Source organism: Anguilla anguilla, chromosome 6 (assembly GCF_013347855.1).
Source record: "Anguilla anguilla isolate fAngAng1 chromosome 6, fAngAng1.pri, whole genome shotgun sequence".
In the NCBI taxonomy this organism is placed as follows: Eukaryota; Metazoa; Chordata; class Actinopteri; order Anguilliformes; family Anguillidae; genus Anguilla; species Anguilla anguilla.
Genome location: NC_049206.1, coordinates 10,444,226 through 10,457,602, shown reverse-complemented (window position 1 = coordinate 10,457,602; position 13,377 = coordinate 10,444,226). Strand labels below are relative to the sequence as shown.

General features: G+C 52.8%; 1 protein-coding gene across 18 annotated transcripts in view; it reads right to left on the bottom strand.

Moving 5' to 3' along the window:
- ptprfb (protein tyrosine phosphatase receptor type Fb) overlaps nt 1-13,377 on the bottom strand; it is a 206,363-nt gene that overhangs the window by 146,525 nt on the left and 46,461 nt on the right. The window contains exon 1 of one of the 18 annotated variants that reach the window (XM_035421850.1): nt 8,019-8,373. The exons of the other annotated variants lie outside the window; for them this stretch is intronic. The gene's annotated coding sequence lies outside the window, so the exon portion shown is untranslated. Of the gene's footprint in view, nt 1-8,018; nt 8,374-13,377 lie in introns of those variants that run through there. 18 annotated transcript variants of the gene reach the window in all.

The following is a 13,377-nucleotide window of genomic DNA, read 5'->3' as shown; positions in this document are numbered from 1 at the left end:
CCCCTGTCACTGACAACAGGCGTGAAGCATGGAGAATAAGAGCGGAGGCAGGCCAGACGCAATCGATACGGGGCTGGAGCGCGCTCCCTGAGACACTGAGGACCGGTTTCAGAGGGCAGGCCTTCTCTGTGACAGATGCTATTGGGCACATACAGGTACATTTAAACAACCGCTATTGGGCACATATCTGTACATTTCAACAGTCTCTATGGGGTACATACCGGTGCATTTTAGCCAAAATGTGCCGGTAAGCCCCAGCCCTTAAAGCAGCCCCTGACTGCGTGCCGGAGAGGCCGTCAGCTGGAGGAGGAGCCCCGGCAAATATTAGCGCAGGCGGGGCGCGCGTCACGGGCGGGGAGATGGCGAAGCGGCCTGACTCAGCTGCACGGCGGCAGCAGCCCCTTCGCCCGCTCCTCCTGGGCAGAGAGGACCGCAGCCTCATCGCCGGCATCTGCGCCCGCGCGGCCATGACGAAGCGTTGGAGCCCTGTTCCTGAGAGGGCCTTAATCAGACCATCACTCTTTATAAGACTCACGCTGCTCTCTCTCTCTCTCTCTCCGGGACTGCCTATTCCCTCTCTCTCCTTTTCACCGTCTCATTCCTCCCCTCCCCTCCCTCCCTCCCTCTCTCCCTCACTCCTCTACTCCTCCCCCGCCCCCGCCCTGCTGCTGGAGATGGGATTTACCTGCCGCACAGACAGTTCCCAGACTATCGGTTACGTCCAGCGCATGGAGACAATGTTCCGCTTCAGACGGGAGCACTGACAGGCAACCTGACCCCCCCCCCGCCCCCCCCCCGGCCCCGGTGCGGTCCATGTGACCGGTCTGACCGCCAGTGCCCCCGCCAGCGCATGGCTTCCGCTCCCGGCCCGACAGCGCCACGCCCCGGCTCGCCCACGCAAGGTCTCGGCCCGCACGCCGTTTCCTGTCACGGCCCGCACGCCGTTTCCTGTCGCTCCCAGAGCGTCGGGGTTCGCTGAAAACGGCTCATCGACATTCGCAGGGCCTCGAAATATCTCACCGTCACCGTCACGCCGAGCTACAACTTCACACGCAGCTTCAGACTCACTGTGCTTACCCAACAGACACTTCACTGTTTTCATCAGACGTCTGCAATTATCACAGTCAAACTCTCACGACAGGTGATAAACTGAAAAGCCTTGCGGGCCGTTAAAACATCCTACGCAAGTGCGCCGGGAAGACAGACGGGCCGCGTCTCCCGGGCGTGATCCTCCTCCCATGATGCTCCATGCCGATCGTCTGTCACCTGTACCCCGCAGAGCGGTCAGGGGGCTAGCAGGGACGACGACGTGGGGCTGCCGGGACAGGCACAGCTCCCGGAGCCCGTGGCTAAATGCTTTATTTCTCCGCCAAGGACCCCGAGATTTAGGTGTTCTCTGTGCCGCCGCAGCCGGGGACCATAAATCGCCGGTATTTACCGGAGGGGCCCCGGCTCTCCGGCGCAAGATTTACACAAGGAGCCAAAGATTAGCAAACACATTATCCAGCGGCCTGAACCCAGCCTTGGGATTCTGACTGGCAATCCGCACACTTTGAGGGATGTTTCCGTCAGGACAGCTTTCCAGCTGCAAACTGGTGAAAAATCTAACTTCTGAAAGAGTAAATATGGATGGATGGGGGGGGGGGAGGGGGTTCTAGCTTTATTAACTATTTCTTATAATCGTCTTCTGCAGAATTATTAAAACATTTCAAACATATTTTACTTAAAATCACAACTATGTTCTTCAATAATCATTTTCCATTATGAACAACCTACGGTATATCTCTAAAACCAATGTTCGCCCGAGACAGCAAACTCACAACAGCAGTGACTGTGACAGCGGCCCATCACAGCCATTATTTGGGAGGGAAATTTCTGGCTGGTTTGTAAAGCGACAGAATAGAACCCTGCGCTGGGTAGAAATCTGCAAACAGCGCAAAGGAGATTTCAGCACAGACGTTTCACACAGGAGAGAAGGAAGGCATGCAGAGTGCTCTGATGACTGAAGGAAAGCCTTTGCAGACTGAGGGGCCGGTGTGGGATCCGAACACCGCGGCGTCCATCTGGAGACCAGCTTTAGCGGCCTGCCATTGTTTCCGCGCGGGCTCCGACTCCGCTGGGAACGGACGGCGCGGCGGGAACGCCCCCCCCCCCCCCCCCCCCCGGCATCCTTCACCAGACTGCGGCTAATGGGGCCCGCCCCCGGAGCAGCCGGGCCGCGCGTTAGCGCGGGGGCGTAAGCGAAAGCGCATCGATCGGGGTTCGTCTTCGCCCCGACGCGCTGAAGGGGCGGGTGAGATCGCGGCGTTCTGAGAGGGTCACTTTGGGAGGAACAAGGGGATCCAGCGGCGGTGCGGGGCGAAATGACAATTAATGTCTCTGGCTGTCACCGTCCCCGCTCGGCATTGTGGTCCACATTAGCATTCTGCTGAGGAGGACCGGGCACTCGACGGGCCCTCCTATTCAATGCATCTAAAAACCCGGAGGGACAGCGCAGACCTCCCTCGTGAGGGGGTGGGGGGGGGGATCTCCGGGGCTGGGATCTGATGGCGTGTGATGAACTGCGCCACGTTCCCGCTGCACGGCTGCCCATCACGGAGCGACGCAGCTCTCGGCTCACCACTGAGCCCAGCAGGGGAACGGCTGGAGATCAGCCTAATTTCCTACACCAGCCAACCTTCTCTACAAGACTGGCCCGAAGGGCCTAAACAGGAAGAGGCTGCAACAAGCTCCTCTTTTCAGACTCAAGGGCACCAACATTTAAGAAAAAAAAAAAGGGGGGGGGGGATTAATCCGGTGGTTTAAGCAACGTGCACTCACACACACACACACACACACACACATTGGATACATCAAAAGGAACCGGATCCAACCAGAGCAAGTGCAATAAACTGATTTGGAATTAGCATGAGTTTGCATGAGAGGGGAAATACGTCTTTAACAAAGAGGATCTGCCGGGCCACCCAGGTCCCCACTTCCGTGATTCGCCCGGCTACACGCGTCAGAAAACTCAATTTACATACCAAACACAGTGCTGCGAAGGTTACCAAACACAGTGCTGCGAAGGTTACCAAACACAGTGCTGCGAAGGTTACCAAACACAGTGCGGCGAAGGTTACCAAACACAGTGCTGCGAAGGTTACCAAACACAGTGCTGCAAAGGTTACCAAACACAGTGCTGCAAAGGTTACCAAACACAGTGCTGCGAAGGCTGCCAAACCCAGCGCTGCGAAGGTTACCAAACACAGTGCTGCAAAGGTTACCAAACCCAGCGCTGCGAAGGTTACCAAACACAGTGCTGCAAAGGTTACCAAACCCAGCGCTGCGAAGGTTACCAAACACAGTGCTGCAAAGGTTACCAAACACAGTGCTGCGAAGGTTGCACGGGTAATGGAGATGACTCCACCGCACATTACCAGGCATGAAATATGGTTATTTTAATGTTTAGTACTAATGGCACGTAAAACAGTGACACTTTTAAGTACACTAATTAATGTAAGCTCCTTACACACTGAAGAATTCCACAGTGCATCTGCATAGCCAGAGACTGAAACCACAGGAAGCTAAATCTGCTGGAAGAGCTACAGTACATAGATACCTACTGTAATAATATGTTTGTATTTCACATTTGATCATATTTGATCCGTGTCCTTTTTCAGCACAATTTCAACCTCAGTCAGCTGTGACTACTGGACAAGATGAAATGGAGACCCGTTTCATTGTGGAGCTGCACCCGTCAGCACCCTAGGTCAGAATCTACAGGGAGAAGCCCAGGACATGGTCTCTGTGGACCCTTTCCTTACGAGCCCAGTGGCACTTCAAAGAACATATGATAAACTAAAGGGAATTCACAGCTCGGCATGAAAATGGCCGCTTTGCTTGGTTCCCTTCAGATCGTTTTTTTCTTGTTCTTTAAGTCCAGAGTCCTGCCTTCGCGCATGGTGACTAGCGCCAGTGATAGCCAGGCCTCAGCCGTGACGCTCTCCCCGTTAATGCTTTTGTTGCTGCGTTGCGTACGTGCTTCCTGCTGCTGTCCTGTGTGTAAGGTCCAAAGGTTTGGGAAAAGAGTGTGGAGGGAGGAGGAGGAGGAGGAGGAGGAGGAGGAAGTAAGCCTGAGGGAAAAGAACAGCACCGCACCGCTCTGCAGAGCGGAGACGGGCCGGTCGGCCGGAGAGACAAATTTCCGTTTCCAATGACAGTGAACCTGCAGCAGCGCTCGCGCCCCTGCGTACGTGTGGAGCCTCCGACTGAGGAGGGGGGAAAACCAGCACACCCAATTTCCTCACTGCTGCGTGGGCTTCACTACGTGGGGAAGGGCGGTGTCGACTCACGAGTGAAATGTAGCAACCCAGTGGACAATTCCTGCGTGCATTCCCCTCACAATGGCTCTCCGAGGCAGGACCTCCGCACTTCACAGCCATTATGGCAGCAAACTGTGACTGAGCACTCAGCAAGGAAAATAAACACCGCTGCTTCGCAAGCCCCCCCCAGATCAGAGCTCAAGCTGGGCGCAGAGTATCCCACTAGTAAAACAGGAAGTCAGAAGCAGCGTGTGGCGTGTGTGTAGGCCCGCAGAGTATCGACCGTGGGGCCAGACCCCTTCACCACCCCTCTCCCTCAAAGTCCTGTTTCAGGGGGCCCAGCGAGTGTGGGGCCCTACACCAGAGCGTCGCCAGACATGGCTCCTGTCAAAACACAGCCACACCGGCACATCGGCGGCTTTATAGCGCCTGTCCGAGCGTACAGGCATGCTGTGTCTCAGAGCCGTGGACGCTCAGTCGCTATGGGCTCGCCTCATCCCCGGCCCGAGGACCCCAGCCTGACTTTAAGGCCGTCTGTCTCGCTGCCTGCGAGGCCTCAGAGAAGGAATGATCCATCAGAAAACAAATCAGCCATTAAAAAGCCTGATAGTGATCTCCACCACCTTCCCAATCAACCACAGTGCGAAAACAGAGCCAGGCAATCACCGGGCGCAAATTGATCCGGGCGACAGACAATGAATGTCGCGTTTCAAACGGAGAGAGCCATGTCTGATCGACTGGGCTCTCGCATCGAGCTGCATCAATTATTGATTTACCCACGGGGGCTAACACAAATGCAATGGATCGGTTCCTTTTTATTTGGTCATCTCTTGTTTTTTCCCTAATTATTGGAGGCGAAGTAATTGGCGTTCGTTTAACCAGCACTGTAATAATACATGGCACTTATAAATAATTAAGGCAGAATCATAAATTTTGCAGCGAGAAAAATTAAACTGAAACCGGAGAGGAGACAAAAACCCGATGTCTTCATTTTGTTTTTTGCTTTCACAGCCATCTGAGTGCAATATGCCCACCTTTAACCTACGCTCATCATTTCTCCAGTCAGCCAGCGCTGCGCCCAAAGCCGGCTCTCCGGTATTCGTCCCACAAGGGATGAGGAGGATTAAATAACCCCAGCATGTGCCGGGCTACCATCAATGGAGACGAGGAATCAAACGCCGGGCCTGATAAACTCCGTCTATTTTCCCCTAGTTTTCGGAGGCTTACGGTGGAGGGGGGGGGGCTTTGAATCTCCCCTTCAAAGGGGAAGGCGAGCGGGAATAAATAAAAATACCGATTCAAAAAGGCCACAGGATCCCTGGAGGACCGAAGAAGCCTGCAGCTGCGCTTAAAAAAAAAAGAAAAAGAAAGAAAGGGGGTGGGATGTTATGGCTGAAACCTCAGGGCAGATCCACCCATATTATGTGTGTGTGTGTGTACGAGTGTGTGTGTGTGTGTGTGCGTGTGTGTGTGTGTGAGTGTGTGCGTGAGTGTGTGTGTGCGTGTGTGTGTGCGTTTGTGTGTGTGTGTGTGTTTGTGTGTGCGTTTGTGTGTGTGTGTGTGTTTGTGCAAGTGCGCCAGTATGTGTGTGTGTGTGTGCGTGCATGCGTGTGTGTGTATGTGCGTGTGAGTGTGTGTGTGTGTGAGTGTATGTTCGTGTGAGTGCGCCAGCGTGTGTGTGTGTGTTAGCCTGTGTAATTACAGAAACAGCCTAAACCCCCCCGGGCTCTTACCTTTCTCTTCCCAATCGCGATGGTTAATGATAAGAGCCAGGGAAGAACACCCAGGCTGGAGGAGCAGGGGCCGCGGCCGCAAGAAGCCGCACAGAAATGGGATTAGCGACGGTAACCGGGGGAATCTCAGGGGTCGTTACCCCGAGCGGCCCGACCGGTCCCCCCCCCCCCTCCCGAAATGGCGCCCCCGTCGACTGGGTGGTATCCAGGAGACGTGACAAAGGGCCGGGGGGTAATAAAAAGCTCAAGACCTGGAGTCGTAAACAAGGAATGCGGGGGTCGGGGGGGCGCGGGGGGGACACAAGGCAGGGGTCAGCTCCCGGAGATAAGGCGCTGACCCCCGCGGCTCCTGTTTCCACAGCCCAGAGAAAAGAGCCGTGGTACGGTCTCACCGGAGACGGCCGAGCTGGGGCCGCGCAGGGCTCACGCTGCGCGTCCTCCTCGCTGCTCGGGCCGCGATTCCCCGGCTTAGCGGTGCGCCAGCGTACACAAGCGGAAGAGTCAAGAGCCCGCAAAACACTACCTTACAAATAAACTACTACCCAGGAGTGAGCAGCACTGAGGTCTGCATAGCTGCAATGACATAAGCGCTGAGCTCTAGGAAAGGATCCCAAGGGAAGCCCTAGCTCTCAGTGCTAAACAAAGTGCAGGCAAGCTACCCTATAGCTTATTCCATGCAACTCCAAGGAGTGTTTGATGGGTATTGTAGGAAAAAAACAAAGTTTGCTTTTTTTTCTTTTTTTTTGGTTGGTGAGAGTGGCTGGAAGAGTTGAGCAAGCTTATTGCTCAACAACTGCTTTATTTACCCTGCTGACACGCTACGTGACGGGTGAGGGCGGAATGAATGTTAAATAATCAGCCCACGCTCGAGCGAGGAACCTGTTTCCAGCGACTGCTCGCGCACACACACACACACACACACACACAGCTCACAGCGTATGCCACACAACCCTGGCACAGAGCCACGAGACTGGCAGCCCTTAACAACAGCATCAAATATTTGCCTGTTCCGCCCAACTACTACTTCTACTACAGAACTACTTTTATTTGGCAAGAAATAAATATATACATGTATATATATTCCTTTCACATTTTCCTCAGACAAAAAAAAAAAAAAAAAAAACCCCCAAGAGGCATAATTGCAGCTTCGTTCGCGCTACCTTACAATTACACTACCGCAGAAAGGCAGCTTTGTTGTCCTCTTTTCCCCCTTTGAAACGAACAGTTGGGCTTCCACGCTGGTTTGTGTGCTCCTGAGAACACAGGCAGAGGGGAACTCGCCACCGCTCTCCCCCGAAAACCGCCGGGGGTTACAAAAGCGGGAGACGGACAACTGGAAAAACGAGGGGGGGGGGGGGGGGGGGGGGGCTGGGGGGGGTCGTTTGGCCCCGGAGTTCACACTCGGCTCCACCGCGGGGTGTCTCACCTAGGCAGCAGTCGCTAGGGGACGGCCGGGGGAAGCTATGGGCTTTTTTAAAATTTTAATTCAGAGTGCCAAAAAACCGAGAGGGCTCTCACCAGATGGGGCAATTTGCCAAAGAGCTGGCCAATGGCGAAGCGGCCAGTGGAGGTTTCCCCTTTGTTTTGGCTAAATAAGACAGAATAAAAGGGCTTGGAAAGGGAAATTCTATGTTAGTGAATAAAAACACGAATATTGTTCATTCGGAAAAAAATATATATAAAAAAACAGGGCTGAAAACTGTTTAAAATGCACTTTTTAAAAAGTCAACCTATCATTATTCCATTTACCATTTACACCACGTCCTGTGAATCAAGCCATAACATAACAAAGCCCCTCATTAGACTTTTAAATAAAATCTGAAAGGTGTAGAAAAGCAACTTAAAAAAAAAAAAACAGCACTACTGCCTGGGCTTTCAAGCATTTCTGTGCAAAACTGCATCCCAGTCTAGTTCAGCAGCAGTATTGTACACACAAACAGTGCACAACTTGAAAAACACAAAAAATGTCAAGTGCCACACTTACCAATATCAGTAAAATTCCAGAAGCCAGACAGATACCAAAAAAGAGAAATCCCAGGCAAAACACTTGTCCTCAACCTTCCTGTAACAATGCACCCTCGCAGCTATTTCCAACAAGCGTGTTCACAACATCAAAATCCTTCAGGCTTGTGTCTCAGAGTCCGCCAGTAAGTCAGACCGGAATGCGCTCAGGTGGAAGAGAGGAGGAGGAGGATCACGCGTTCCCCTGCTCTTTTTTTACTCCATCGCTAGCGGACGGTTCAGTTTTGGCTGTTCCCTGTTCCCACACTTGGAGCCCCACTTGCAGGCTGCAGGGGGCTGATCTGGTCTGAGAGTCTCTCCTGAGACGGGGCTGCTTCACTCGCTGAGCTCGGCAGGACTGGGTGGAGCCACCGTCCACGTGTGATGTCACAGGTGTTGTCTTTCACTGAGCAGTGGAGAAGGGGGGCGGGGGGATGGGGGCGCTGCCTCAGGTCTGGCCAATGGGAGGGCTTGCCTGTGGCTCACCTGCGTGCGACCGCACAGGTATTCTTGCACCACTCAGAGAAACACAAGGGGGCCTTCTTTTCCCCCTCACAGACATTTAATAATAAATAAAACCAGTTTTATTTATTGACTGTTATCTGAAGGTTCAAACTGATGGGCATACCAATCTGGCAACACTGAAAAAGGCGACGTTCCAGTGATGAAATGAAAATGAAAACATTAGGCTAGTTCAAAGCAAAAGCAAAAAAATCGACCAAAAGTTTTTTGTTTTTTTTTTCACTAGGAAATGCAGGCTTATACCTCACACTAATATATGACAGTTCAATTTAGTACACTTCACTGCAGAACTAATAACAGCCGCATTAACACCACAAGAGCAGGCAAATTAGTTCCTGTCCAAAACTACATATATTCACGTCACTGTTCTTGAGATATGTACAAACATGGCCATTACCAAATTGAGAACGTACAGAGCTTAAACATTATGTGGTGTTTTCAACAGAACAAAATTCATGTCATCTTACGCGATTTGATTACCGGGCTCATGAAATGCTATTTCAAATGAGTATGTCCTCTACTTATTTTGACTATACAACACGAGTTAGCCTATACTGTCCTACAGCCAAATCAATGCTACATTAATGCTGAATGTCGAATGCTACACTAATGAAACAGTCATGGGCAGAACCAGCACTGTTGGCTCAGACACGCGCGCACATTCCCCCGCTCTCCTTTTCAGAACACAAACAGCAGGCTGGCGGCTACGTAGCATTAGCGGCCGATCGATTTCAGGAATGAAGGGGGCTCTGAAACACTGAAGCAGACGCCCCGCCTGCAGCCCGCCGCCTGCTGCGGTCCCGGGGCCTCGCCAGACCTGAAGGGAACCGTTTGATCGGAATCGATCGGCAGCGTTCCGATTACACGTCCGGCCTCCTTCATCATCGTCTTCCTCACAGGAGAGGCCGTTTCAGGCGGCACGCAAGCGCCCGCCATCGAGGCTCAAACGAGCGCTCTGACTGAGGCTCGCCCGTGGGAAGCTCAAAATCCAAGCTCTTGTGCATCGGAAGCCGACTCCGAGCCATTTTCACTGCCACAACATTCTGCTTTTTATCTATTTTTTTTAATTTTTTTTAATTGGACAGAAGTAAATATATTTAAACTGTTCGAGCGATGCGGAGGGACGAAATGAACGTTAAAACTGGAGGCTCCGTTAGCTTCTCTGGGGTACTGAGGCATCTTTTGCGACGAGCCATTTGCCTGCTGCTGAAGGCGTGTCCAGCACGTGGCGAAGAGTGCGAGGGTGAGCAAGTGCCACACCTTTAATCTAAATCTAGCACGTTATTAGTCTATATATAAACACGCAGAGGATCGGCGCTAAAACGCAACAGCGAGGCGAAACGGGTTCCAGAGACCAAGCTAAAACGGCAGCCGCCGACTACCACGGGTACAGGCGCAATGCACTTTGGGTAAAAACGTTCCGCGTGCGCCGTTTTTCTGCGGCATTACTAAAACAATAGCGTTAACATTCTGTCAGCAGCGAGTGGAAAACGTTCTCCGGGTCCCCGCTACCTCCGGTCAGAGAAAGGCTAACGGCCTCGTGCAGATGTTCTGGCATGTCGGCTTTAAGGTTTTGGGTGGAGGGAGTCCAGGGACCCCTCGGCGTTAGCGCTCTCTTCTCCCCTCGCCCCTCTGCGGGGGAAGATTTGGCCCGGGCGCTGGGAAAGGAAGTGCGAGTGCGAGCCTTCCCAGAATTCCACGCTCGGCTCAGCAGCTGACAGTGACTTTTATTTGATCCCAGCGGCTGCTCGGCCCTTAGGTGCTTTAGCCGTTCCGCTCCAGCGGCGACATGAGCGGCCGCGTGAACCAGAATGACAGCCAGTCCAGATTATGGAGAAAAACAGTGCTAGCCCACATATTTCACACGCGTGTTCTCACACACACACTTAGCTCACATGACTGAAAGTATTACGCTGGAATTTCTAGCTCCTGTTAAAATGTGTGTGTGTGTATGTATATATATATATATATATATATTATTTATTTATTTATTTTTTTCTCTGGCATGCTCAATAAACCCAGCTTGACGAAAAAAAACATGAACATATCCGGCTGAGTAAAGTGCTCGTTCTTAAATAAGGCAGGCAGGGTTGCGTTCTCTTCGGAAGGACCAGATTTTGGGATTGGAGAAACGGGACGCGGTGGAGAGTGCCCGGGGAGATTCAGGCCTACTGGACGGGCTGAACGCCGCAGACGGACTCCTGGGGAAGATTACACCCTTCATGTACAGGAGTCCCCCCGTTTGCTTCCTCACACTGAGGAGCACAAGCACGGCACACCTCACATCAGGCCTGCCCGCTGTCTCCACGCTGGAACTGAAATCAGAAGCGCTATCTGCCGCTGTTTCTAAGAAACCACTTCAAAGGGGGGAACCAAAGGCGAGCGGGTGAGAGACTCAGCCCACGCAAAGACCTGGAGAGTGGTTCCAGGCACAGACGGGCGCTCACGAGATCCAGCAAGCGACTGGCACAACAGGGAGCGCCCAAACATCCCAACGTCTTACTAGGAGCTTCCGAAAAGAGTAAAAACAAAATAAGACACTAAAAAACCCAACACCTCTGAGCTAGAACCAGGTTAAAACCTAGTACATGGATGGACCTAACACACGTGATCCGACCGACCAATGGTGTAACTTCATTACTCGGCGAACTAATGGTGTAACTTCATCACTCAGTCAGTCACATTCGCGATTGTAGGGCTGGCCCCGCTGCTGCGGTCCAGCCAAAAATTCCAAATTAATTCTAGAAAGATCTGTCGAGACAAGGAACACTCCCATATTACTCTGTGGCTCTGATAAGAGCCGCTCGGTAGAGGGGCACACAATGGCCGCTCCTATTACGCTGGCCACGCATTTGTGACACACCAATCAGCAGCGGGTTCAGCCTTTTGCGCAACAGGAGGGATACGAGCCAACGATAGATAAGGACACCTGGCTTCTGCCAGACGCACAACCGCACGCACACGCACACCACATCTAAAAGGACGAAGACGGTCTCTGTCGGGACATCTGGAAGCGGCGCCGGTAACTCTAGAACTCATGACTGAGATGGCCCTCCTCGCCCACAACAGAGCAGCGTTTGAAGTGAGAGCCGCTCTCCTCGGGTTAGCCGCTCCTCTCGGGTTAGCTCACCTGCGGAGCGGCAGGGCCCGGGGGGCGGGGCTGACCGCCACGGGCTGAGTAACATCCTGCGCTCTTACGCAACAGGCTGACAAACCAGACCGGTTTCCCCCGCCCACGGCCCCGGGGCGGCAGGGCTCCAGGACCGAACATGTCCCTTTAAGAAAAGTCACCCAGCCGTGCGGGAAATTATGCAGAGCGGTGACCTCACAGAGGTGGCAGTGTGAGCAAACCGGGCTGATTTGCATACGCTTACACACAACAACACGCTGTTGCCGATGTCAGCGAGGAAAACGTCCTCAGTTATTTTGCAGACTTTGTGATTGGTTAGTAATGTTAACTACATACAACGCGAGAGGGTACCGTCAATAGGGCTAAACATAATATTATTGTGCATCTATCTACTCAAACTGAAGCTTCCTGTTAGAGGTGGGCTGGAAGCTGAAGGTAAATGACAACACTGTCGTAACCTTGAGCGTTTCCCTCAACCCACCCTTCACCGGGAGTGCTTCAGACGGCTCTGCTCGCTGGAAACGGCATGATATGCCTGATAAATAAGAGAGTTCCGCAAGCTTAACGCATCTCAGAGGATATATCATATGCATGTTCGAAGATCAGAAGATGAGCTTGTTCAAGAAAAACCTTCGCTAAAAAATCCACCATATAGCCTTACACAATCGTTCCTGTTTCACCATGCTATTATAAATAATAAATGGTGTTTTGTATGATCACAGCCGCTGCTGAATTTCCCAAGTGTTCACCTTCCCGTACTCGTGCTGGTGTGTGATGCTGTGCCAGCCTAGTTTATCTAACGTATACAGTCACTGCTTTAAAAAAGGGAACTCAGAAAGGAATTTTCAGATTGACGCATTAAGCCTTTCCGATTGCCCAAACATTTTCATTCAGGTCCAGCTCTCCCAACCCTTAAACAAAGCGAAGCACAGCTGTAAGTGGCTCGGTATCTGGAGTGTCAGATTGCCGCTGTAACAAAAACATCCATTTCAACCCGAATATCAGAGCTTTCCATTTCAAAAGCAATCAGCTCAAGTTACTCAACAGGGATTTACGATTCTCTGCGAAGAGAAACTCTTAAGTTCTGCAATTTCACGGGGCGAAAAACAAATGAAGGAATCCAGTGCCACAATGGGTCCCCCCCAAATCCCTGATGATGTGGCTAAAGTGGTCTCTTTTTTTAGGGTTCTGCCGCTGTGAACAGCAGGGGTTGGCGTAGCCGTTACTGGGCGTGCTGAAATAGCCGGGTGGAGGAGGGGGACCGATCACCGTGACACGATCGCGTTTCGCAAATAAGGTGTCGCGGTGAAATGCGACCTGCTGTTGACATTCCCCTCGGGCCTGCGGTTCCTCGGCGCGGTGGGGGCCGCGCGGGGGGGGGGGGACAGGCCGCGGCCCGGGCACAGGTGTCCCGTGTACTCTGTGTGTGTGCAGCTGGGCCCGCTGATCCTGTCGTCGCTGGCCCGAGCCTGCCGCTCCTCCCGCTGCTCACCACGCCGGCGCGTCTCAGCTCTCCGCACCGGGCGCCGCACCACCGACGTTACGACCGCACGCCGCCGCGATAGCGCTCCTCACACACGCAGCGCTCCTCACACACGCAGCGCTCCTCACACACACAGCGCTCCTCACACACGCAGCGCTCCTCACACACGCAGCGCTCCTCACACACGCAGCGCTCCAGCCTGCAGAC